General features: G+C 35.5%; 1 pseudogene across 1 annotated transcript; it reads left to right on the top strand.

Moving 5' to 3' along the window:
* Positions 1–3,072: 3,072 nt before the first annotated feature.
* Positions 3,073–4,147, top strand: LOC306660593 (calcipressin-1-like; annotated as a pseudogene). The gene has a single exon. The product of its transcript is annotated as a calcipressin-1-like (transcript).
* Positions 4,148–27,454: the final 23,307 nt, after the last annotated feature.

Raw genomic sequence — 27,454 nt, 5'->3', positions numbered from 1 at the left:
CCCTATGTAAATTTATGATTACACAAATGCTATGCCTTTACTCCATGTACAAACAGAGACAACATGTATCCCATTTGTTTATAATTTAAAAAAAAAGAAAAATAGTAATTCCTCCAATTAAAATTAAAATAATAATAATAATAATAGTAATAATAATAATGATAAATCCCACTATACTCTGCCTTATGAAGTATACAGAGTAATAATTCCAGGATTGAGAGATAAAAGCATTTTCAAAAAGTGTCCTAAAAATTATATTAAATCAATGAAGTTATCATTCCTTAATGAAATTTAAATTAGCGTAATTTCTCATTTGATTTTGAATTTTTACCAAAAATAGCAGAATTTCATTAATTAAAGTTATTATCAATGCTAGCAAGAATGAAAATAAACAATTTCACTGTTTTAAAAGATTATTTGATGTCTAAACAGTGGCCAGATAATTTTTAGCATATGACTACCTCCATGGTGACCATATTCACAGCAATTTCTCATTTTTCCCCTAATAGTTTATGAATTCTTGGTAGAAGCACTTACTAATATTATATTACCAGTTCTCATGGAAAACTTGGTCAAAGACCTAAAAAAAAAAAAAAAAACACAGACCTTAAAACATGTTCTTCTCATTGTTGTAATATGCATCTTTTGATTTCAAACTTCAGAATATTAAGAAAAAAGTTTCAACTAATGTCTTAATATGCTTGTATGTAAAATATTTTTCTTAAGAATAGTGTTCTAGAGAATTAATTAGTATTAATTGCACTATAAATACTTTCAAATGCCCTTAAGAAGAAAATAATTGAGAAACTGGAAGTAAGTCCAAGAGAATATATCAAGTAATCTTTCTATTATACTGGGGCATTATTTATAAATTGATTCCAGAATTATTTAATTGTTGGAGAATAATACTTGTCTTGGTCATTTACTATTTTGTTAGTGATCGGATATATTAAATATTTGTTTATGATAAGAAAGATGAGCCCAGAAGAGTATAGTTTTATTGTTATACAGAACATTATTCAATTCTAACTAAAAGCAGTCTTCTTGTAATAATATTTTTCCGACCACATTTTCTGATAAATTTATAAAACACTATTTCTGAAATAATTTTAGAATCAGAATTTCAACTCCCTGGTTCACTCATTAATTGATGAATTAAATAAAGTATAACTATACATATTATATATTCTTGTTAGAGTCTTGTTTTAATTTTGAAAACTATGAAGTTTGCCAGCTTTACTTGGGTTGTCAAGCTTGATGTGACAGACAAAAACATAGTTTTCTCTTCAATAAGAATATCTTTGTTTACTTTGGGATCTGGTGCCATGCTAGAGACCCAATGAAGTCATTTATGGTGGGGGCTTTGTTGCATATGACCACAAGAGGTGGTCTCCTGGGGAGGTCAGCAGACTGAGGACATTTGGTCACAAATAATGTCTGTCTAACCAAGCATCATGTAGGAACATGAGAATAAAGAGGATACTTTTCTACAAACTGGGTCTAACATGTGTACACTTTTCCCTTTAATTATACCTCCTAATAAAGTTACGCCTGCTATTCTAAGCCTAAAATTTTTCCAGTGTGGTTGCCAAGAACCAGTGACTAAAGACATCTGTGATCACTCTGCCTCCTTGAAAGGTCTTGCTCTGCAACAAACTTCTGAACTTCAGTAGATGTCAAAAGTAAGGGTAGTATTGGATTGTTCTCTAAATCTTCAATTTACCTGTACATATGTGTTTGGATATACATATGACCAGCATTATAAAATACTGTACATAATCAAAATGCCTCACTAATTTTTATGGCTTCATAGTAAATCTCAATATGTATACTAAAAAATTCCTAGTATAAATTTTAAAATAACTATTATCTTGTTATTAGATGTATTTTTAACCATTTAAACTATTTTACTATTGAAACAGGTTTGATAAACATTCAAACATTTTGTAGAAAAATTCAACATATTATTTTTGCATAAATAATAAGACATGAATCATTGGGTAAAAGTGTAATTTGGAACCAAACACAGGAGCACATGCTTGCAACCCCTGCTACTTTGGAGGCTGAAGCAAGAAGATCACAAGTTGTTTGTTGAAATCCATCCTAAGCAACCTGAGGTCCTGTCTCAAAACATAATAAAAAGAAAAATTGGCCATGAATATAGTTTAGTGATACAGGACTTCTCTAGCATATGTAAAGGCTGTGGGTTCAACCACCAGTACTGGGGATATACATAATTTTTTTTTCCCATAAATTCCTTCCTAATCTTTATTTCCATTGATAATATTTTTGAATACTATTTTCACATTACTTATAATATCTTTCAATAGTCTAGTTGCTGTTTTCATTTTTCTTATCTCAATTGCATAGTTACATTCTGTTTACAGTTCTATTGTCTTTTGTAATCTATTTGAAGGAGTTAATTGCAAATTAGAGATATTTATAATTTTCATAAATATTGAAAGTACTTTCTTCCATATTATTTTATATTAGAATATAAATTTATATTAAAGTGATGATGTTGAATGTGAAGATATTTTGGTTTGATCTTTATTGCTCAATTTTGTTCATCTTTCCTTGTTTTATATTTGCCTTTATATCTAATTCCTCATTTTGAAATTTTATTTGTATTGTGGTTATTAAAAGACTTTTATCAGTAACATATTTTCTGTGTAGTATTATTTGGGAAATTTTCATTCGTGTGGCAACTCAAACATCAAAACAAATTTAAATGCATAAATTTAGAAGTATAATTATAAATAAAAATAAAACGTTATGCATGCATGGCTTTCTGGGTTCTGCTGTATAGCATTGTAATATTTACCTCCTATGTTATTAAAAATACCTCCATATTAAGATTTTGATTTTTTTTTTTTTTTCAAAAGTGAAGTTCAGGCGGCTCTCGGAGGCCGCGTCTCCAGGAACCGTGGTGACAGCCGGCGGCCTACATCCGCGCAACCCCGAGAGGGTTAACCGGAGCCGGCGGCCCCGGCGCCGCCGAAGGGAGAGCGCTCCACTCGGAGCCCAGCGCAGCGGACGGGCGCGCACAGGGGCGCGGGCGGGAGCACAGGGATGGAGGACAGGGTGGCCGCCCGGCTGGGGGCGGCGGCTGAGGCGGGAAGGCGCGGGCGCCGCCCAGGGTGATGCTGCAGTCCTTCGCGCCCTTCTCCAGGGGCGGTGGTGGCAGACGAGGGCGGCGGCGAATGGAGATTCATGACTGTGAGATGGAGGAGGTGGACCTGCAGCACCTTCTTAGCACCACCATCGCCCGCCACCTGGACACGCGCGTGTTCGTGGACTGCCTGTGCTGGGCCAAATTTAAATACCTCTTTAGGACATATGACAAGGATATCACCTTTCAGTATTTTAAGAGCTTCAAACCTGTCCCAATAAACTTCAGCAACCCCTTATCTGCAGCCGATGCCAGACTGCGGATGCATAAGACTGAGTTTCTTGGGAAGGAAATGAAGTTATATTTTGCCCAGACTTTACACATAGGAAGCTCACACCTGGCTCCACCCAATCCAAACAGTTCCTGATCTCGCTGCCTGCCTCTCCACCGACTGGTTGGAAACAAGTGGAAGATGCTACTCCAGTCATAAATTATGGTCTTTTATATGCTATCTCCAAGCTTGGATAGCAGGAGAGAAGTACGAACTGCATGCAGCGACTGACACCACCCCCAGTGTTGTGGTCCACGTGTGAGAGCGATCAGGAGAAAGAGGAAGAGGAGGAGATAGATAGGATGAAGAGACCCAAGCCCAAAATCATCCAGAGGAGAAGGCTGGAGTACACACTGATCCACCTGAGCTGAAATGACACCGGGTGAAGAAGCATTCTCAGTCATACTCACGAGAGGAATCTTTCACTGTGGAAGGGGCTGGTCACAACTTTGGAGGTGGCAGCTGTGACCACTGTGGCAGAAATTCCATTTCATGTTGCTCAGAAGAGAATCAAGGCTTAGTCTCCTTGTTCTGATGCTGTGCCTCAGTCCACGTCCGTGGCACCCAGGAATGTCTTGATCCAATCACTGAGTTTGTTGTGATCACACAAGGACATTTGGGGACATCTTGAGAAAACGAATAACGATAGTGTCTTGTACTTGTTCTTTTCTGGTAGGTTCTGTTTTCGTCTAGGGATGGTTTTCTTTGGGAAGCAAATACGTTTACAATAACTTCTTTGATTGTTTATAACAAGAAATGGATCAAATGTTCTCAAAATCCTCTTTAGAGTACTTGGTAGGAGGGAACCGGTAAGGGAGAGATCATTGCATAGCTGTTCAAGTGTTACTTTAAGTGCTTTTAAACTGGAGGGGCTAACCTCAAAATAGTTTTTTAACTGCATTCTATAATAAATTGGCACAATACACTCTTTACGGGAAAAAACAGTGAAGTTCACTTGGAAGTTATAAAGTAAACTGTTCATATAATGGGGACTTAGACTCTACTTTTGCCTGCAAGTATCGAATGGGTGACTAAAAGCAGGATCGATGACTTTAGACTCTATATCATTGCCTCTAGTTTGCATCCATATCCTATGCTCTGAGTCACCTTGAATTCCAGGAAAAACATGTTTATTTATAAACACCTCATCATGACTTGAAGATATTTTCCTGGGCAACAGCAACTTTCTTCAAGGCCCTCACCTGACCAATCCTAAAGTATCAATGGACCAGACTGTACCGATGAGGTTCACCTGCTATAGCAGCTGTGCAAAGCCTCTAACTATGCAAACCCCCAACCCTTTCCCTTATATCCCTTCCTATAAACCTCAGAGTCACTGTCAGGCCCTCAAAGACTGGGCTAAGAATGTTCTCTTGTCTTTTTGGTGAAGCTACACTGATTAAAGTTTTTTTGTACTTTTCATCATTACCATTTCTCTTTGTTTTTGGATTGAGTGACCAGACCTGATATGTTGGAGCTCCAGAGTCATACCTCTAGCCTATGACCCCAGTAGTGTTGGAGACTGCCGCCCTGTAGGGCCCACAGTGGTGGCTGGCCTCACCCTAAAATGGCACCAAGAAGCCCAACTGCAAAGAAAAATAACTTTAAGGAAGTGCTTTCTATTGACTGACTGATCTCCTCTGCGACCGTGCTTAGCTCGAGATCGGTACATGTCCTCATTGCCCACCATTAAGTCTCCACGAGCCAAACGCCTGACTGGTTAAGGTGATTGGCTGATACATCCCATAAAGCTGCGTACTTTGCGAGGCGGAGGCAGGGCAGGCAGCAGCTGTGTGACGAGAGAAGAAGAGAGGCAGTGGCTGCACAACGAGAGAGGAAGAAGAGAGAAGTGGCGGCTGCATGAGAGGGGGGAAGGAGAGAGCTGCTCTGTGAGAGGAAAAGGAAGAGGATGACAGTGGTGGAGGAGGAGGAAGAACCAGGCACTCGGCTCAGAAGCTCTCCCATAAAAATAAAGACCTTAAAACTTCATTTGAGAGCCGAGTCTTCATTGTACTCACTGGACAAGACAAGTAGTAATTGACAATCAGCAAAAATGTAGTGACTATCATACCACATCATTTTTTACCACATTGTGGATACATTTTTATAATTTAATACTGCAACAGGGACTTAGAGATTGCTTTCACTAAAAGCACTGATTCTTCTCTTGAGACTCTAGATGTCCCAGGGGTAATTCTATCTTTATCACCTTAAATTTTGCTCAATTCTACAGTAGACATGTTCGTGATTTCAGTATTTGTCTAAAGCAAGTGATTCTTCCCTGTTAATGCTGAAGACACTAAGAGTAAGATATTTTTCAAGATTTATAGTGATAACCAAATCAAAAAATTATCAGCTGATGGCTTTTATGACATCCTATTCTAGACCATCACAGTGGTGCCTAGAAGTCTCCAGTAATTGTACTAAACTCAAAGGCCTAACTCCATCTAGACTTTCTAATTTGCCCTTTCTTTGTTACTGTAGGAGGTCCGAGGAGTTTCCAGAGATCCTCAACTCAGGACAAGTGCGGTTCTTGACAAATAACACAGAAATGAATTTATGGAGACATCAATTAGAGGCACAGAGATTTACTTAGCAAAGCAGGAAAACATTCCAGGGGAATGTGGACTATGTCAAAAGTAAGAAGCACATCTGTGGTAAAACTAGGAATACAGATTCAAAGGAGAGATGCTCAACATCTCAAGACTGAGAAACAGTAAACTCTTGTTTTGGGGAGTTAGTATTTATAGAAGAACAGTATCTAGGGGCTGAACTCTAGGCAAAGTCATGGAAGAGTTATAGGATTTAATGCCAGTTTTTCTAGCACTTGCTCATTGTTCTCATATTATGTTACTTTTTGAGGTCAAGGATCCAGGCCAAGGGCATGAACTGGGTTGATCATGAGGTGCTTGTTCTGCATTTCAAAGGTTCGTGGTTGTATGAACCTGCATTCTAATGTTTCACAAGAATTTTTCTTTTGAGGCCCTGTATTTTTCTGTATCCCCAAGTTTTTTTGTGAGTCACTCTCTCCCACAGTCATCTTCAATTCCAGGTACAGCAGGTATGAAGTGATAAACAGCCTGTGACAAGCACCAGGTAACAGCAACATTTTTATCAATAAGAATGATCAACTGTAGTTTGACCAAGACTGCTTGACCTTGCACACTGCACACCTCTCACTGCTACCCATACTTTTCTATGATCCCCTATTTAACCCCAAGCCTCTGCTAACCTCCTTGAAAATAGGAATTAATGTTCTACTAATTCCCCTGCTTCCCAGTATGGTTATGCTAAATAAATACATTCATGTCTTTCTTTACCATTATTATTATTATTATTATTATTATTATCATTTTGTGTGTGTGGAAGGCAAGTGGCTGGGCATGGTCTGCTGGAACTTTCCCAAAGGCAGTACCCATCTAACCTAGCACTTTAGTAAAAATATAACCCAAAATTTATTACTTGGTCCTTTTTGGGACTTGCTTTGCATTCACAAGAAAAACAGAGATCTGTTCTCTTATACAGTAGAATAAAGAGAATCAGAAAAGTAATGTACAATGGGGACTAAGGCTTTGAATGCCTCTAATGAGGTCCTAAGGGCTTTTTCAAGGGAGTAACAGCTAAGATGTTACTCTCTCTGTCTGTCTCTATCTTTGTCTCTATCTGTCTTTGTCAGATGATATTTTCTAGTTTTGTTACTTTTAAAATATGTGAAAAATAAACTATGTTGATAATAGAAAATATAGAACATGGTTTCTTCTTTGCTAATCAATTCCTTTTAAAATACCCTAACAAAATAGTATATTGATGTTTAGATTTCTGGTAGGGAAAGTATATCCTCACCTCCATCTCATTTATCTCTATTAATTATTGCACCTTATCCTAGGACAATTATTTTTCTAGACTACATTTAGAATGGATTATTGTGTTTCCCTAAAATAGATTTTCAGTGCTTGAATAGGATCTTGCTGAATACGTAACTTATGAATAGTAGAAAGTTGGAAAATTTGAGTCATGATAGCTGAGAACATGGAATAGAGTTTATTGAGAGCCTTTATTTTTACTAGCAGTGATCATTTTAGTGTATTATGTATTTGTAATCATTCCTGGTGTTTAGGAGAAGTACTTATTTTCCCATGCTAATATGATAGAATGGTTTCACATTTTAATGTTATTAATAATGCTTGTGTTTGAATGCTTGCTCACATAAGTTTTGGGTAGCAAATAACATGGCTTGCTGTATTTATTCCATTATTGTGCTTTTCTTTGGCTTCACATGAAATCTCTATAATACTTTTCCATAGTGCATAGAGATTAAATATTCTAATTTTATTTTTAACTGTAAAAGAAATACTTTTACTGTTTAACTATATTAATAATTTTTCTGTAGCTATTGTACTTAATTTAATTCATTTTAAAGTAATATCTTATACAATTATTTTTCAACATTCAGGGGTGAAATTATAGAAAGATTAATTTGATTCTATTTATTATAAAAATACTTTAGTTGATCCTTGATCATTACATTCCTGGGACAAATTTTACATGATTATGATGCATTAAACATGAAATTCCCAACAAATAAAAATGATGATTGTTTGAAGAAATGGAAATGTTTATTAGCCAGACTTAATTATGACATTCATACACATATCAAAGTACCATAATGCACCCTATTAATATGTAAAAAAATCTCAATAAAAAAAAAACAACTCTCACCTTGGCACACTAAGATAATGAGGGAAAAAAGGAAAATATCCAGATAAACTGCATCATTTGAACCTTACAAACTTTCCTCTTCTCATTATTTCCTAAACAATAAAGTATGATAAATATTTACATGAAATTTACATTTTGTTAGGTAGTATAAGTTATCGATCATGATTTAAAGTGTACAGGAAGATGTCCATAGATGAGATGCAAATATTATGCCATTTTATGTGAGTGGCATGAGCACCTATGGATTTGTTGTCTGGAGGGTCCCAGACCAATCTCCCATGGTTGCAAAGGGATAGCTGTGTATGCATATATGTTTATATATGTGTGTATATATATAAGTGGTTTAGATTGCTGGTGATACTTTAAAATTTATAATTAAAAATTAAATTTTCTCAGTGCCATGAGTGGACCTGGGATCTTGTGCATGCTGGGCAAGGATTCTGCTGAACTACATTCCCAGTCCATTAATTGCAATTTCCAAGTTGTCTGTGCTAGTACACAGAAATACAGTGGAGTTTCATATATTAACCTTGTCTTCTTTGACTTTGTTTAAGTCACTTAGAAGTTCAAATCACTTACAGGCTTCCTGAGAATTTCTTATTTTTACAAGTTTGGTCAGGTCATTAATCTTCTTTTTCAATCAACATGCATTTTATTTCCTTTAATGCCAGACCTAGGACCATCAACACATTTTTGAGTAGAAATGGGAAGAGTAGAAATACTTGCCTCATTTTTTTTTTTATGTCAATGGGGAAAACACTCTATGTTCCATTATTCCTGTATTTCTGATTGCTTATCTGAGGGTATCATTATTTTGCCTTCACTTTTGAAAAGTAATTGTGCTAAATATAGAATTCTTTTTTTTAAATCCCCTATCCCTATCTTTAACACTTTCAACCCAATTCCATTTTTCCGGTCTCTATTGTGCTTTATGAAGTCAGTCAACACAATATTGTTGTTTTCTACACATGATCAGTCATTTTTATGTTGCTGTTTAACAAGACATCTTTTTGGCTTTGGATTTCATCAGTTTGGCTATGATGTGTCCAGGTGTGAATATACTTTCATTTAGTCTCCTTTTCTTGAGCATCTACATGGATACTTTTCTTAAATTTGGAAGTCTAGCATACATGATTTCTTCGTGTATCTGTTTCTCCTTCTTTAGGATCTCTTGTTCTTCTGGGTCTTCCATTATGTATAATATGTATATATGTGTTGGTATAGTAAGTGACCACAAGTTGTTGAGGTCTGATCATCTATCTTCAATATTCTTTGTATCTTTTTTAGGCAGGATACTTTATATTCATCTACCTTCAAGTTTACTGATCCTTCTCATATTCCAAGTTTTTGAGTTCCTCTAATGTAGTTTTCATGTCCTTTATTATGCTTTCCACCTTGACTATTTCCATTTATAATTTTATTTATATTACCACTAAATATGGTCTTTAGTTCTTTGAATACATTTATAATCACTCTTTTGTAATTTTGTCATCTAATTCTAACATGTGGTGGGGACACAGTTCCTACTGACACTTTTTTTTTCTTGGCTATAGGTCCCACTGGTTTCCTTACATGTCTCAATTTTTAGTCAAATAGTGGTTTGTAGTATAGCAAACCTGATCCTAATTTTCTCCTCTCAGTGTCTTGCTATGTTTCCTGTTGCTGTTATCTCATGATTTAATGACTTCCATGCCCTAAAACCAGGAAAATCTTCCACACACTCTGAAATTTAGTTGAATATTAGTGAGCCTCTGATTATATTTAAACTTTTATGTCAATGTTCCTATAGATTGTAACTCTCAATTAGTCAAAATTGGGCAGAGATTATGATCAGATACTTTAACTAGTAAGGTTTCTAATATGCTCATAAATCTGTGTGTTAGCTGGAAAGAAAATGCAAATTTCAGACTTTTAATATATCCTATAGCTTCTATGTCCCACCAGTCTTACTCACATTTTTGTCTACACATTTACATGGGATTTGTCAGCAAGGAAGTGGGTGGCCTGATTCCTTTCTGGTCTTTGCTGCACATGCACACAACCGAGTACCAGAGAGCTTGTCAAACCCCTTATGGCTGCCTCACCACCTGGAACTACCTATTATATCCTGACCAGTCACTGGTCTCTTACTTTTCCATCAATAAGAACTACAAGGGATTTGCTCTCTTTGTTCATTTGTAAGATTGACAATTGTATTAGTATTTCTTTAAAGAAGAGAGCTAGTAAGTTTTCCCACATACTTATAGCAACTTATGGTTGCTGCAGAGAAATAGCAAACTTTATGACAGAGATTCCAAATAAATTTTATAACCAGCAGCATATTAAAGTTTTTGTCATTTAGTTTCCATGCATTTTTGGTAAGTGAATTTTTAATTATTTTATATTTTTAGTTATCAGATAAATGGGATCATTTTTCTCATAGATACCACATTGTATTTTAATTGCATGAGAAAAATCTGAATATAAAAATGTAGCATTCTTTTAGTGTCTGCCCATAAAATACTATAATTATTAGCTTAAATTCAAACAAAACTTGACAATAAGGGCAATATAAACTCCATTCAAATATCATAAATATTTTATTGGGCATTTAATTTCTCATTTATGTTTTAAAAACATTTTATTCAGAAATAGGGGCATGAGCACTTGTCTTGAAAAAGAAATGATTTTCTCTAGTCTACACTGGAGGTTGTCAGTGCAGGTTAATCAAGGAATTTTACCTAAAATTGAGCATTTGCATTTTACAGATGAGAATTTTAAATACTGACAAGGACAAGGGTAAACTCTTGCAATCACAGCATATTAGAAATGAAAGAATTTAAATATCAAAATCCTTCAACTCATCAAAGAACAGTAGGTTTTATTAATATTCATAGAATATGGAAATCAAGGTTAAGAAACAAAGGGAAAGTATCTGGATTTCATGGAAAAGCCAAAGCCAAAATGGATCTGTAAGCAATTATAAAGCTAGTTACACACATATTTTCTACTTAGTAACCAGAAATATTCTTTTACTTCTTAACTTGTGTGTATTTCAAAAACTGGGCTGAAAGTTTAAAAGGAAGAGACCATGGAATTTATTGCTAGGTGAATTCAAGTTTACATTGTCAGTGAGAGGGTCTGCTAAACAATTTGGGTGAAGAAAGGGTGGCAGAATCCTTAGTACCCCTGCAGCATTTCCAGGTACAGGAGTTTGGCAGCTGCACCCAGGTAACTTCCCAAGTCCTTCCAAAACTTCACTAGCTTTGATTCAGTAGGATCAGTATCCTTGTAGTGATTTATATGACTTCCCGCATCCTTGAGATCATTTCTTGGTTTATTCTGACCTCCGCAACATTATCCCTATTATCTTTAATTTCTTTTATTAAATCCCTCAAATATTTTCTTTAGCAAACTCTGGTGCAGTATTTGGAATCAGAGTAGATTCAATAGTCACTCAACACTTGAACTCAAGACTGACTATGCAGCACAATCTTCCACTTCTATCCATGTGTTCACATTTCCTAGCTTCTTTTCCATCACCTGGGGTCTGAAATTCAGGTGTTCTGCCTAATGGACCCTAAAAGAAAGTCACTGCCTTAACTTCTGGTGTAAAAATCCAAGATGATAAATGGACGTTAAGTTACATTGTTGTCCAGTGGCCCACACATCTTTCTGTAGGCAAATAGGATTTTGTCTTTAAAGATCATTTCTGTAGGAATTCAGCCCTTTTAACAATGTTGCCTTGAGACCTAATTTACTCAGTGCATTTCAGGGTGATTCTATTAATTTGTTCCATTTTACTTACACTTTAAATGTAATACAAATGATTTCATATTATAAGTATTTACTATGCACAATAAACGGTTTGCATTCGCAAAACAGAAATGTGAACAGTTTGTAAGCCAACAGAAGATAGCATTCATTAGATGTTCATGGATTGATTTGTATAAACCCTATGTCCCCAAGATAGAAGTTAAGACATCTATGGCTGTATTATATATTGAAAAGTTCCTGAGTTTATTCCTTCATTCAACAAGTATCTCTTAAGCACCTTCTTTGTATTAAACATTATTTAGCAAATTAATGTATGAATACCTGTATTAGCTAATGCTGCCATCACAAAACACCACAGACTTGGTGCCTTAAACAACACAAACTTATTTTCTCACAGTTATAAAGCCTAGAGCCTCCATTCTGAGGTCTCTCCCCTTGACAGATGGTGCCTTCCTGATACGTACTCACGTGGCCTTTCCCCTGCACACTCATTGAGAAGAGCTCTGGATGTCTTCTGCTTATAAGGCCATGAGCCCCATGGGGTGAGGACCGAGCTCTTGTGACCTTGTTTAACCTTAATTAACTTTTGATTTTCTCCAAAAAAAGGCCTACATGAGCGAGGTTTTCAAATATTTGTTCTTGAGAATTAAGTGAGACTTGGGAAAAGCACAATTTTCTAATATTCAAAATATTTAATTCTAAAGAAGGAGTTACAAATGCACATCATCTGATTTTTAACATAAATTATATAGAAGTGGTTTTGTGAACTTAATGATGCAAGTTTTTTCTAGTTTTTACTTTCTAACCCTTGATTAACTTTATTGCCAGTAGTTGCTTAATTTCAAGGTTTTAAAATGTACCTTCAGAATGGATTATCTTTAAAGTTTGAGAATTATTCAACATAGGCAGAAGTAAAAATCAGCACTTAAAAGTTATTTAAGAGGTCATGTACTTTTAGTCTTTGATATTAAGTACTGAAACAAAGTGAATCTGACATTTTGCTAGACCAGTGTGTGTGAAGAAGTATCTACTCTTTTGACTTTACATAGTCTATCAGTCAAATTCATTAATTATGCCTGCCTTTTGGAGAGTTTTCAATCTGTTATTCTGACACATGTCAAAGAATGTATGGCAATTTAAAGTGTCAAAAAAATTGAAGAAAAATATCATGTCTCAAAAGAACAGTGATATTTTAAAACAAAAATTTATTATAAAATGAGATAGCCCTTATATGCTATACAGTCAAAATGTTGCATTATACATTAATTCATTATTTTATGGCAATGTGACTATACGGTGAAAATTCAGTATGTTCTCATATTCCCCTTTTTTAGTGTCTGGTTTGATCAAAAGTTTATTCTGTTTACTTTTAGCAAAGTTTTAGGCTTGCTTATATTTTCTACACTATATTTAATGAATATTCTTTTTCTTGTATTATTGCACGGATGATAAAACTGACATTTTTTTCCCATAATCTGTCATTTGAGTCAAAATGAACCTGTTTTATCTGTTAACTTCTACTAACTCTGTGCATTACTCAACTGTAGGACTTGGGAAAACAGGCATTGCTGGGCTTCTGTCCCAGAGTTTTTGACACACAGATCTGGAGCAAGAGATGTTATCACCTTTCTTCAACATTGTTAAATCTCCTTTTTCTGGGTAATTTCTTTACATCTCTCTTTAGTTATTCTCCTATAAGTTATGTTCATCAGTAAACATTGCTGAGGGAACAAAAGTTTGTCTTGATTCCTTGCCTGCTTTGCTATTGATCCACACCCATGCACTGTGGTAACTCAAGTCCTTTGTTGCTCCTGATCCATTTGTTGACATACGGCCTAGCACCCTGGTCTTTCCAGGTAAGAAGTCCCATCTGTGCCATACTCCTGTCATGTCCCTCTGGAGCAATGAACTGGGTCTCCTTGATGACAACTATATCACTGGTTGTACTAGTTGCCTACTGTTGCATAAGTCACCATAGATTTAGGGGCTTCAAACAATAAATATTTGTTAATTCACAGTTTCCTTAGTTCTTTGGTCAGTCATGGCTACCTTGATTCTCTGCTTAAGATCTCCCAGGTCTTCAGTCAAGGTATAAGCTGGGTTATGTTCTCCTCTGGAGGCTTTACTGGGGAAAATACCTGCTTTCAAGTTCATTTAGATTATAAACAGAATTACTTTCCTTGTGACTATAGCCCTAAACCCCTTATGTTCTTGGAGTCACCCACTGTTCTCGGTATCTGGCTTCTTTGAGGCCAGCAGGAAGAGTTTTTTGCTCCAGTCTGGTAAGATAGTCTTACACAGAATAGCATACTTATGGGACTGATATTCCCTTGTCTTTGCTGAATTAGGTAACCCAACCACAGCTGTGACATCCCATAATCTTTGCTATGTTCTGTTGATTGAACACAAGAAATAGATTCTGCAAAGACTCAAAGGGAGGATATTACCCAGAGTGTTATTATGAGATGGTGGGGATCATGAAGCCCATCTTAGACCTCTGCCTGCCAAGCCAAGTTTCCTCCAACAGCACGTTCCATGTATTTAGCTTTGATAGATAAAACTTTCTTCCTCACAGCATTAGCACCTGTCCTGGTTTCTAAGCCACCTCAAGGTATAGGTCTAGTTCTTCATCTCATCTCCATCCAAAAAATCATTCAGTCTTAGAAAATAAGTGATAATCCCTTTACTCTGTAATAATTTTGATGCAGTGAAAAGAACAGACATTCAAGTAGAAAAATTGCCTTGTATTTTGCCTTCAAAATTATAAGATGTGTAATTTAGAAGTAATTTGACATCTCACTTTTAGTCTAACAATCCATAACACAACACAAGAACAAAAAACATAAGGATGTGTGAATGCAAAGAAAAAAATTGTTTGGCACCTGGTGTGCATGTATCATTGATAATTATTTTCTGCGTATGAAGATTTTGCATCTAAAGCAAAGCTAGAAGACAACCACACAAATACAGTTACTTTCCACCAGTAACTTGGTAATATGTTCTTTGTACTTTATAGTATTAAAATCAAAATTTAAATCAGTAATACTATATTAAAACCATTTTACTCAAATTTACCTGTTTTATGCCTCCAATTTAAGTACATGGAAACTTCCACCTTTACTTATTAGGTTAAATTGTATAATTGTAGTGATGTTCATCAAGACAACCACACAAATACAGTTACTTTCCACCAGTAACTTGGTAATGTGTTCTTTGTACTTTATAGTATTAAAATCAAAATTTAAATCAGTAATACTATATTAAAACCATTTTACTCAAATTTACCTGTTTTATGCCTCCAATTTAAGTACATGGAAACTTCCACCTTTACTTATTAGGTTAAATTGTATAATTGTAGTGATGTTCATCAAGATGGGACAGATATATACATATGAAATTATGATCATTATGTTGTTAATTTCATATTTATGAGTACAGTTGAATATGGGAACTTGCTTTAAATTAAGAAAAAAAGAAGAACACCTGAGGCAGGGCTAATTCAGTAAGAAAGTAAAGTAATTGCACACTAGCAACAGGAAGAAAAGTTAAAAAATGGCTGTTTTTTTTCCCCCCTTACACATAAAAAATTGTCTACAGATGAGGAAACCCCATTGATGGCAAAATGGATTTGTGTGTCATAAGATCACAGCTCTGTTAACAAGGTCACAAGAGATAATGTACTGCATATCATAGACCAAGAGCTATCTGCCATAGTGATTTCTTTAGGAAATTTCTTCTGCCCATACACAGCCACCCTCAACATTTCATCTCCTATCTGTGCAGTTCTCTTCTTTAATTCAAGGAAGGGCTACCTTTGACCCATAAAAATTAAATTTTCTCTTCACAACACACTCTACACAAAATGATAGGGGTGGCAGAGAAAGCAGTGTTACCATGCTTGAATATGCCCTCAGAAAACAGAATGGGAAAGGGGAGGCACTGGGGAATTAAATGGACCAAATTATATTGTATGCATGTTTGAATATGTAAAAACAGATCCCACTAATGTGTATGATTATAATGTACTGAAAAACCTTTATAAGGAAACAAAGAACAACAATTTTTTTTTTCTTAAGAAAACAGGAAGAGAATCATTCTGTTCACCAGCCAGGGCAATAATCACAGCCTACTGGGGAACATAGACCCTGCCTAAGCTGCAGGAATTCCTTCCTAGCTGAAAGTTTGGCTTCTTGATCTCCTCTTAGGAGAAGTTGTCTTGTTGACTGTTTCTTGTGTCCTCCAGGTATGTATCTATTTCTGGTGTCTGTTATATCTAATAACAGAAGTAGCCCATTCCAATTTCTCTTCCCATTTACGAAGGCTTTCTAAAGTTAATGCATAACCTCATATCCTGTTTCCTCAGATACAAAATATAGGCAGAGATAGGCCTAACTGAAATGGGGCTAGGACAAGTGATCTTTTGCTTGGGTACATCTTTTTTTTTTTAATAAATCAGAGTACTCCTATTAAGAAACAAGATAAGAATAAACATGAGATAAACAAAAATAATTTCTATGAAGGTCATCAACAGAAGCCCTCACAAGTATGGATAGAATATGAAGGAATGCTGCGACCATTGAAAGTAAGATTGTCCTTTTAGTCGGAATTGCCCAACTACAAAACAACTACATTTGGAAGAATTGGAAAACTAGGTTGATGGTACAGTTTCACACAATGTCATTCCTACTTTGTAGCATAATGAATACAGACCATGAATGCCATTCTTATGGCAAGAAGAGAATCAGACTAAAGAGGATGGATAATCAGTGCTTGAGATCCAAGCTGAGGAACCAACATGCTTCAAATTATAAAGACTGTAATATAGTTGGTGAATTGAGGTCAGTTCAGGTGAGATGTGATCTTCATGTACTTTTGTGAATATATTCCACTCTTATCTGGGCTCACACTAGTCACACTAAGGGCTAATTTCTAATTGGGCATAGTGGTAGATCATGGGGATCACACAGAAATTGAGGAATTTGAGACAAGTTTGACAGAGGTTGGACAGGAGTTAGCCTCTAGCTCAATTAGGCACACTGATGTCACTGTAGATAAGTTGGATAAAACTGAAAAAAAAAAAAAAAAAAAAAAAAAAAAACCTCAAAGCTAGATCTAATACATGAGAAGACACTGAGTGAGAGCAACAGTAAGTCAGCAGCTCAGGGCTTTCAAGCAGTCCTGGGTTTACCATTGAAGGACCAGGCATTAAATTTATAATGCTAAAATATTCAATTCTTCTATTCTCTATCCTCCCAGCAAAGCCATCTCAGAGGTAATATTTACTTGCTCCACAGTATATGACATGATCCATTCTCATAGAAGTTTTAACATTTACTGGAAAGAGAAAGTACTATAACAATTATAAGAAAGCAAAACCAGCATAGGGCTAGGGCTTCTCCTGTCCATTAGCTACTGTTATGTATATTATTATTCCTCCTCATTTCATTCTGTTTATAAAATAAAGACATTCAAATTGATAACTTCTAAGATCTCTCCTCATTTTAAACTTCTATAAAGCCAGGTATTCAAAACATAAAATAGTTTGGGAACACAATACCTTTATTTTATTTATTTATTTATATGTGGTGCTGAGGATCAAACCCAGTGCTTCACATGTGCAAGGGAAGCGCTCTACCACTGAGCCACAACCCCAGTCCCTGGGGTGATTTATTTTAAGTGTTCCTTTTGTACTGTGATATTTTCTTCCCTTGTGTGGTGGGAGTGCATTTCTCAATGTGTATGGTTGATACTGTGGCTCCTTCTGTAACAGACATAACTGTGGTCTCCTGTGAAGTTTCAAAGATCATGAGGGTAGAAGTCCCTACAACAGAACCTGGGGTCAATATATCTAGGCAGAAAGTAACCCTGTGTTTGCTCCTGAGCCACCTCATTTCCATATAAATGCTTCCTACTACAATAGACAGTGTGCCTTTTGCACTTCTGAGAAGATAATGATGCAGTCATTTGAGGATGTCATTTATGCTTCTCCTCTGATTCAGTTACTTACAAATTAGTGGAGTTCTGCCTAAGCTTCTCTATTGCTATGGCCGTTCCCCTTTTCTCTTGTGTGTGAACAGCTTGGGAGGTAGGCACTAATTACAGTGCAACATTCAGGAGTTGGGCCACCAGCTTTTCATTTATCTCTATAAGTATGAAGGGGAAAAGGATCTTTAGTAAATGGATGGTCTCTTAATCTTTAAGAGATCAGTGAGGTAGGAATTCATTGTACCATTTTAAATATGTATCAAGTCACTGGTGAATCAAATCAACCACTTTTCTGATTACAAATGTGCATAATGAAATGGGAGAAAAAGGGGTGGGGAGAAGTGGAGTTAGCTATTGAGGAATTTTAAGCTATTGTGGAAAAAGAAATGAAGTTTAAAGTTCTCATCCTGTGAAGTATGTTTGGTGTGAATATCAAGATTTTCAAGATTTAATAAGAGGTCTCTGAGAGCTTCTTCATTTCCTGAATTTGTCAGGGTGGGATCCCATGGAGGATCAAAGGGCTGCCATGTGTAGGGAATTGTATGAATTAACCAGCCATTCAGTGGATAAAGATGTTGAAAAGTGTAATTAAGGAAATCACTGTCTCATTTATGGTTGTAACTTTTATTACAGACACCTGGATTATCTTGAAGGTTTCCAAGCAATCACATGGGTTTATGGAGAGCTCATATCTATAACACTTTGAAATTGATTTAAGCTTCCAAAACATTGACTGGGATGATTCAAAGCATTTAAGTATGTATTCTAAATTAGGAATGCTTTTCAGCTGGTTGCAAGTAACAGAAAGAAGGCTGTACACACTTAAATAGAAGTTTGCTGAACATTCCAGAACTTCATGGCAGTTGGCATTATGCCAGCAGCTTTTATACATCAAGGCAGATGCCTGTTTCAAAGTTAGACTTTATTAATGTTTTATTTCCTTATGGTAACAAGACAGCACCTGCTTTAGTGATCACAACCACATTATAGGAAAACAAAGGTAGGAACAAAGAGACTTTCCAGGTAGTATATCTTATTTTGTCAAGTAAACAAAATGTTTTTTGGAATTCTTACCCTGAAGAGTTTTGTTCTTTAATGCCTTTGGCCAGGGTTACTAATATTTCACATGGACACCTCCAAGTGAAGTATGCTTAGGAAAAAGAGGGTCACATTAAAACACATGTATGAATTAAAAATAAACCTATATATTAAGTAAGGTCCAGGAAGGAGTCAAGATATGCAGGAGCAGCAGACAGAGGTCTAGGAACTCAGGGCAACTCCTCAGTCCTGCCCACCTCTACTTACATTTTCAGAACAGATAAGATTTCACTTATAGACAGTGGCTATCATCTTACACAGTAGAAGGCATTCAGTCTATTAATCATCTCCATTTTATACCCAGGCATGGGGGATACTGTCCAGGAAGGCCTGTCTCAGATTTATAAATGACAATTTTGCCTTCTCTTCTTTTCCTATTATGTTACCTTTAGACAGAGACATCTTCACTCCATGGATGAAAACCCCTCTCCTAACAGATATTATTAGCTTATTTGCTCATAGGCTCAGTTATTATGCTGTCAAGGACAGTATATGGGATTGCCTGTCTTTCTCTGTTTCCTGGTAAAGAGTAAATTGATTTTAGGCTACTTGCTTTCACTTCTTCCTCTGCAAACACTTTCAGACACAGAGATGACACACCACTGACTGATATGGAAGCTCTGCAACCTTTTCTTTAGCAGAGTAGTTATTTATAAAATATCCCCTTTGGACTCAATATATTATCAATGACATTTATGTGGAATAAAAAGAAAGCTAACCATGAATGGCTCCCTTTCTTGATGGGTCTTATCACTTATACTTTGCTACCTTCTCCCATTACTAAAAATAATTTATTTTGTTAAAGTTTGTGTTTTCTCCTTTAAGAGGCTATTATTTCTTTTATTCAAAAAAGTATGTATTAGGAAATTATATATACAAAGAAATGTGTTGGAAACTAGAAACACAATGGTTAAGCCAACAGATGCAGTCTTAGCCCCTTATAGACCTTAAAGTCTAGTAGATGAGAGATTAAAGTATAAATCATAGAATTAATCTTGAAGTTTTATCAGGTATATAAAAGAAAATATATGGTCTACTACTAGGAACTAATGGTAGCGTCCTCTTAGGGAAGGGATGAGAAAATTTTTTTTTTAAATTGAAAAATTTAAAATTTTTGTAATTCAATCTTAAACAGGTTTCCCTTTTAAGCTCTCAAGGATTGAATCCCACTTATCAAAGGAATATTGTTCAATTTCCAAATGACTGTAATTTCACTCTGGGTCATTGAATATCTTACCATGTGGGAACAATTCAAATTGGAGCCTGAACCACAGCTCATTTGTTACAGTGTTAGAGATCCTAGATCTGGTCTTCAAACTGACCTATGTTATGGTTTCATTTTTACAGCATAATGGCTCAGGTCCCTTGGATAAAAAGATTTTTCTTATGATAAGTTACAAATTTCATCCATAAAAGAATGAAATTTTCTTTGTATTTTCCATTTGGAAAGAAAATTGGGAGAATTAAATGAGACTACATATAGACCAAAACCAACTTTGCTTAGGAAGTAATTCAGTCTTCCTATTTATGTGTTGTTCCTTTAAAATAGTCCCCTTCCCCCTCATTACCCAACTTTATTCTGAATTTGAAGATCACTGAAGCATTTAGTATCTCTTAACCTTAAAAGCTAGGGAAGATGTTAATGTTGTGAGAATAGCTAACAAATAGCTTTGTTCTCATGGATTACTAAGATTGTACTAATCTATGACTTTAGGTGGGAGAGTAGAGAGTATGAACAGTTCTTATTATATACCTTACAATCCTGCATACTTCATTAAGGCCTGCTTACTTCTTTTTATCTAGCCTAAATCATTTTAATTGGTCTGTTCTCATTTGCAAGCATTGCCTCACTCCTGACAATCTCTGCCCCTTTTCTATATTATAAATAAGTTTATTTACTTACTTAAGGAAGAGGAACAACTAGGTCAGGAATTGGGCATCCTAGAAAGTTCATCTCCTTTCCATGATACAGCAATCTCAATTGTACGTAGAACAAATGTAGTTCAGACAGGGAAAGTGTTATCACTCAAGTCATGAGCCCATGCCAAGGTGTCAGGTGTCCCCACTTATGGCTGACATATCTCCAGGGTGAGAGAAATATCAGAAAGAAACAAGAGCTCTAAAAAGCAACCTTCAATCTAGAATCCCAATTCAGAATTCTGGGCATGTGTCCTCTAATCCTAACCTCAATTTGGGGGCAGACACTACCCCCAAGTAACTTAGAATGTTGACTAGTTCTTCTGACTCAAATCATTTGTTTCCCAATTTGGTTGTTTTTCTTCCTGGTATAGTGCCACTCTTTACTTTCCTTTTTCTCCCCCTCCCCTCCCTGGGAACTGTACCCTGGGTACAGTTAAGCATGAGTTCTGTCACTGAGCTATACCCTCTTCACCCTTAAAAAAATGAATTCAGAACTCTGCTGAAATTTGCATTTTGGGCTAGACTTTTCAAACACAAATATATTGCTCATATTTTCAAAGTAAAATTGCGAAGTCTATTATGCCTTGAGCAGAAATAAAAACTTTGAAGTCGAATAACCCCTTCATTTCATTAATATGTTTATGGTGAAAGAAAACAAGTAAAATAAAACTTTGCATAGGATTTGGAATTAGGGTCACATTAAGTAGTTTTCCCCATAAGTTACTAAATATTAGTCTTTTAATTAGACACTAGAAATTGCTAATATTTATCTGTATGTTCAATACAATTACATACCATACTTGTGCAAAGATTACTAGTTCCATGGCTTCTTTATAACTCTATAATCTATGATTCTATAATCACCAGGATGCATGTATGTGTGTGTGTGTGTGTGTGTATGTGTGTGTGTATATATACTTATATACACTTAAAATATATATATATATATACTTAAAGCATATATTTCTACATATACATATAAAAGCATATATATCCAATAGAAAAATTTAGGCTAAAAGAGAATAGCAGTCACAGAAGGTAATAAATTCCCTGGCAGTTTCACACAGACAAGAAAAAATATAGAGATAGAAGCAAAACTGTTGTACTATAGAGTTTTCTTCTTCTTTTTGGTTAACGTTGTTGCTGGGGTACCCCTGCCCCCATTTCTCCTGAACCATGGAAACCAGAAGGATATAAACATAGAGAATATCTATACCTAGACAAGATCTTCTCCCCAAGAGTCATTTTCTCAGAGCCTAGGGATAAGGGTCTACAGTGCCTCCCTCATCTCTCTGGGCACTTGCTGGAATCTCAGGTGAAGACCTTTTCCTCCTCAGTAGAGGATTAGAGGATATGTTGACATCCCAGAGTGAAAGATAGTTTCTCTCCATCTCTAAGGGTGCATGGGGGGTGACGGGGAGTCACCAGAGGTATGCCAGCAGCTCCTCTCTATGTTCTGAATCCTTTATGTTTTGGAGATTCTCTTCTGTGATGTGACCCCCACTGCATGTAGAGGTGACATCTGGCTCTCAGTGCATTGAGCCATTCAAGACTAAGGCATCTAGTACTTATGTATCACGTACATAAACAAGAAGCTCTCTAATCTGAAAATCTTGTGTTTATATAGACACACAACACAATTTAAGTTTACTTTGCGATCATGCCCATGGGGTAACATTTTATGCCCTTTAAAGTTTAGGTCTAAAAAAGTGAAATGACTTTATTTCATATGACTTTATTTGTATGTATAGTAAAATGCAAATAAAATTTAACATTTTAATCATTTTCAGTTTGCAGTTCCATACATTGAATATGTTCACAATGTTTTGCAACCATCACACTATCTAGTTCCAGACAGTGGAACATTTTTTATTGACCCCAAAAGAAATCCCACACACAGAAAACCATCAGTATTTATTAAAGTGGATACTGAGGCAGAACACTCACAGGGCCAAACATGATGCCCCTTGGTCAGCCAGCAATCTCAAGATTACCTGATCAATGCTATGTTATATCATTTCCAGAAGAAATACAAATCAAATTTACTATGTAGTTAGCCCATGTTTGCTCCTATATCTTCTTCTGTAACTGGAATACTCATATTATTCTACCTTCCATTCTTCTTTGGGTATCTAAAGTTTAGACTACAACATTCTTTCTGGGGAAGTCATTTTATATTTTTTAAATAAGTCATTTTTTAATTACCTTCTCCTGTCAGTTTTTTAGGTCAGAGAAGCCACCATGGAAAAATCATAAAAGAGACTAAGGAACCCTTTTAAATTCTCTGGTTGCCAGTCCCTTGCATCTTCACTCTTGAGTTCCATACTGGTCCCTCAAGAACTACTGAATTTAAAGCACCTCTTGGGAACCTGAAATCAGCATCACCTTGACCTTGCACAATGGTGAAAGGAGAATTATGACCTGAATGCTCTAAAAGTTTATAAGTCAAAATATAGCTTCATACACACACATGAAAGCAAAGAACTCTAGAAAAGCACACAATACTTGATTTTCAAACACTCATTTATCTTATGTTTATCTTAGCTGAAGACAGTCAACAGTCCTGTTCACCACTTTTTTTTACTTTTTCTTTTTTTAATGATTCTGGGGATTGAAACCAAGTCCTTGTGCATACTAAACAAGCACTTCACCAGTGAATTACACCTAGAGCCACCTTTTGAGACAAAGGGTCTGCTAAGTTGCTCAGATAAGCCTCAAACTTACGATTTCCTCCTTCAGCTAGGAATATAGGCATGGTGCTCTGATCCATTTCAACCCATCTATGCTGTTGCCAGAGTGTTATTTTATAACTATAAATAGTCTCATATTTTTTTCCATTGTGTCCCATGCACATTTTTCACTTTCTTTGATTTAAACAAAACAAAACAGAAGAACAACAGGCAAATGGATGAAGTTGGAGAATATCATGCTAAGTGAGATAAGCCACTCCCAAAAAACCAAAGGCTGAATGATCTCTCTGATAAGTGTATGATGATACATAATGGGGGGTGGGAGGGAGGCAAGAATGGAAGAAGGATGAACTGTATAGAGGAAAGAGGGGTGGGGGGAAGGGAAAAATAACAGATTGAGACAAACATCGTTAAAAAAATAAAAGAATATAAGCCATGATAAACCACACAGAATATAACAGAATTAGACAAACAATCAATATTGGGCACCCTGCTAGGGTCTTACTATAATATTTTACTGGCAACCAAAATTCTATCTTGCTCCTCATAAGAGAGAGGAAAGGTTACAATAGGAATTCAGACTGAAGATTCAGACTTATGATCATCTTCATCAGAGAAGCTAAATGGAGGAACTTGATGGTAGAGATGTCAAATCTTACTTAGCTCTTGAACTACAGTGTTAACAGACACTCGGGTCTCATAAATTCATGAAGTGTCAGACTTTGAGGAGTCCCTGTGTTTGGCTGATTGGGGTCTCAAATTTCCCTCAGATAAAGGGTCCTGATGTTGGCCTCCTTGCTGTCCCTGCAGACTCAGCTCAAGACTGATATGATATCTTGATTTGGTGGAAGCAACTCTGCCAACTCTCTAACTGTCTAGGGTGAGAGTGAGAATGCTGATGGGGAATTACCACCTCGCAGACAGAAAGGCTGCAACTGACTTAGACTTCGCCCATCAGTGGAGGGAGAGGCTGCTGGTTCTACCTGTACTCTGTAACAAGCTCCCCCATGGAGGCAAAAATAAAGAAATGAACTTTCAGAATCTTTAGGATACGCTCAATGATTGGAATATATAAAGAAGATAAAATAAAGTTAAAGGCATAGAAAAACTTTTCAATGAGATAATAGCAGAAAATATCTCAGATTTTCAGAGAGACCAGGACATCCATGTACGGGAAGCTTGCAAAACCTCAAACAGACATGACCAGAACAGATCTTCACCACTGAATATTATAGTCAAACTTTAATAAGCAAAGTACAAAGAAAAGCTTTTAAAATCTGCAAGAGAAAAGCATAAAGTTTAAGGGCAATCCCATTTAAATGATGGTAGATTTCTGAGATGAAACTCTACGGGCCAGGAGGTAACAGAATGACGTATTCCAAGTGCTGAAAGAAAACGTATGTGACTATGAATACTATTCCCACTACAGTTATCCTTCAAAATGAAGGTGAAATAAAGACATTACAAGATAAGTCAAAATTCAGGGAAATCATGACCAATCTTATAAAGACGCTTTAGTGACTTCTACACTCAGAAGTGGAAGAGAGTTAACTACTATCATGATACCATGTGAAATTATAAATCCCACTAGAAGTGTAGGTACAAAGAAATAGAAAAGAATGAAATATTATCAAAACAGTAAACCATCAAACCATAAAGATGAATAAAAGGCAAAGAACAATATATTCTAAATGACTAGAAGAAAGTCAATGATAATAACCATGAAAGTAAATGAACTACATTCTCCAATTAAAAACTACAGACTGGCTGAAAGGATAAAATACAAAAAAATAAAGACCCAACAACATGCTGTCAACAAGAAACTCACTTCATTAGTGAATGTGCACACACACACACACACACACACAGACCAATTTGAGATGATATAATATGATATTCCAGGCAAATAGAAGGAGTAGCTATATTTATTTCTAAAAACAATAGAGTTTAATATAAAAGCTGAGACAAAGAAAATAAAGAATTGATCAATTATTCATTAATAAGATAAAATTATTATAAATCTATATATACCTAATGGCAGAGCACCCAAGTTTGTAAAACAAACAGTAATAGAACAAAATGGAGAGGCAGATTTTTAACACGACTACCAACTATTAAAAAAAATCAGATAATGAACTTAAAAAAGAATGAATGATTGATTTGGGCTTGTGATTCAGAACCACGGTCAGTTGGCTTTATTGTTTTTTGGCCAGAGGTGAGGCAGAACATCATGGCAGGAAATATATAGCAGAACAAAATTGTTCACTTCATGGTGCCCAGGAAGCAGAGAGAAAGGAAGAGACAGGGGTCCCAATATCCTCTTCAGGGGCACACCCCAACAACCTAACTTCCTTCCACCAACCCTCATCTCTTGAAGGTATGACCTTATGGTGGTGCCAAGCTTGGTCGACCAAGCTTTCAATGCAGGGCCTTTGAGGGACATTTAAGATGAAAACCTTAACAGTAGAGGGATCATCATCTATTGTCATCAATGGACATATCATCCAGACCAAAAAACACAAACAAAGAAATTTAAACAATGCAATAGATAAAATAGTCTTAATAGAAATTTATAGAATTTCTGTCCAAGAGCTATAGAATACAATCATTTTATCAGTACATAGAAATTTCTCTTAAATACACTCTGTGTTAGCTCATAAAACAAGTATTAAAGAATTGAAAAAATGAAATCATATCTTTTTTCCTGATTACATTGGAATGGAACTAGAAGAGAAATTTTAGAAAACATACAAATATATGGAGACTCTAAAATGAGGATGTCAGAAGAAAAATCAAAATATCTTGAGACAAATGAAAATGGAAACATACTAAAACCTGGGGAATGCTTTAAAAGCAGTACTAAAAGGGCAGTTCATAGCATTGAGTGCCTACAACAATAAAATAAATTTCAAATAAAAAAAAACCTAGTAATACAACTTGCGGTGTATAAAATCAAGAAAAAGCCAAACCCAAAATTAGTAGAAGACACAAAAATAGAACACAAATAAATGAAATGGAGACAAAAAATGCAAAGGTCAGGAAATAAAGAATTGGTTCTTTGAATATGTAAAACTGTCAAATTGTTACCTAGACTATTCAAAGGAAAAAGTGCCCAAATAACACCAGAGTCATTAAAAAGGAGATGCTACAACTGATTCTATAGGAACACAAAGTATTTATAGGGATTATTATGAAAATATTTATGCCAATAAATTTTAAAACCTAGAAGAAATGGAAGATTTTCTAAATGCATGTGACCTACCAAAGTCAAAACAAAAGTAATGAGACTGGAACAGTAATAAAAAGTCTTCCAACAAAGAAAAGCTCAGAACTGGTTGGCTTTGTTGCTGAGTTTTACCAAATATTTAAAGTATTAATTTCAATTGTTCTCAAACCATCCATAGAATTGGAAGGGACAGTACCATATCAAACTCATTCTATGAAGCCAGCATAACCTTATTACAAAAATCAGATAAGGACAGAAAAAAGAAAATTAGAGACCAATATCCCTGATAAACATATATGTAAAAATCTTCAATAAAATACTAGAAAATTAAATTTAATAGTATATAAAAAATAGCGTATGCCATCATCAAGTTAGTATTTAATTCCAAGGATACAAGGAAGTTTCAACATATGCAAATCAATAAATGTAATACGTCACATAAATGGAATGAAAATTAGAAAATCATATGATAACTTCAATTTAGCAAAAACCATTTGATAAATTTCTACATTCATTAATTTTAAAGGCCCTCAACAAATTTCATATAGAAGAATCATATCTCAACATAATAAAGACTATCAATGACAAAACCATAGCCAATATCATACTGAACTGAA

This window comes from Sciurus vulgaris (assembly GCF_902686455.1).
Source record: "Sciurus vulgaris genome assembly, chromosome: 4".
Classification (NCBI taxonomy): Eukaryota; Metazoa; Chordata; class Mammalia; order Rodentia; family Sciuridae; genus Sciurus; species Sciurus vulgaris.
Note: the sequence above shows the minus strand (reverse complement) of the source record. Positions and strands in the feature narration are given on the sequence as shown.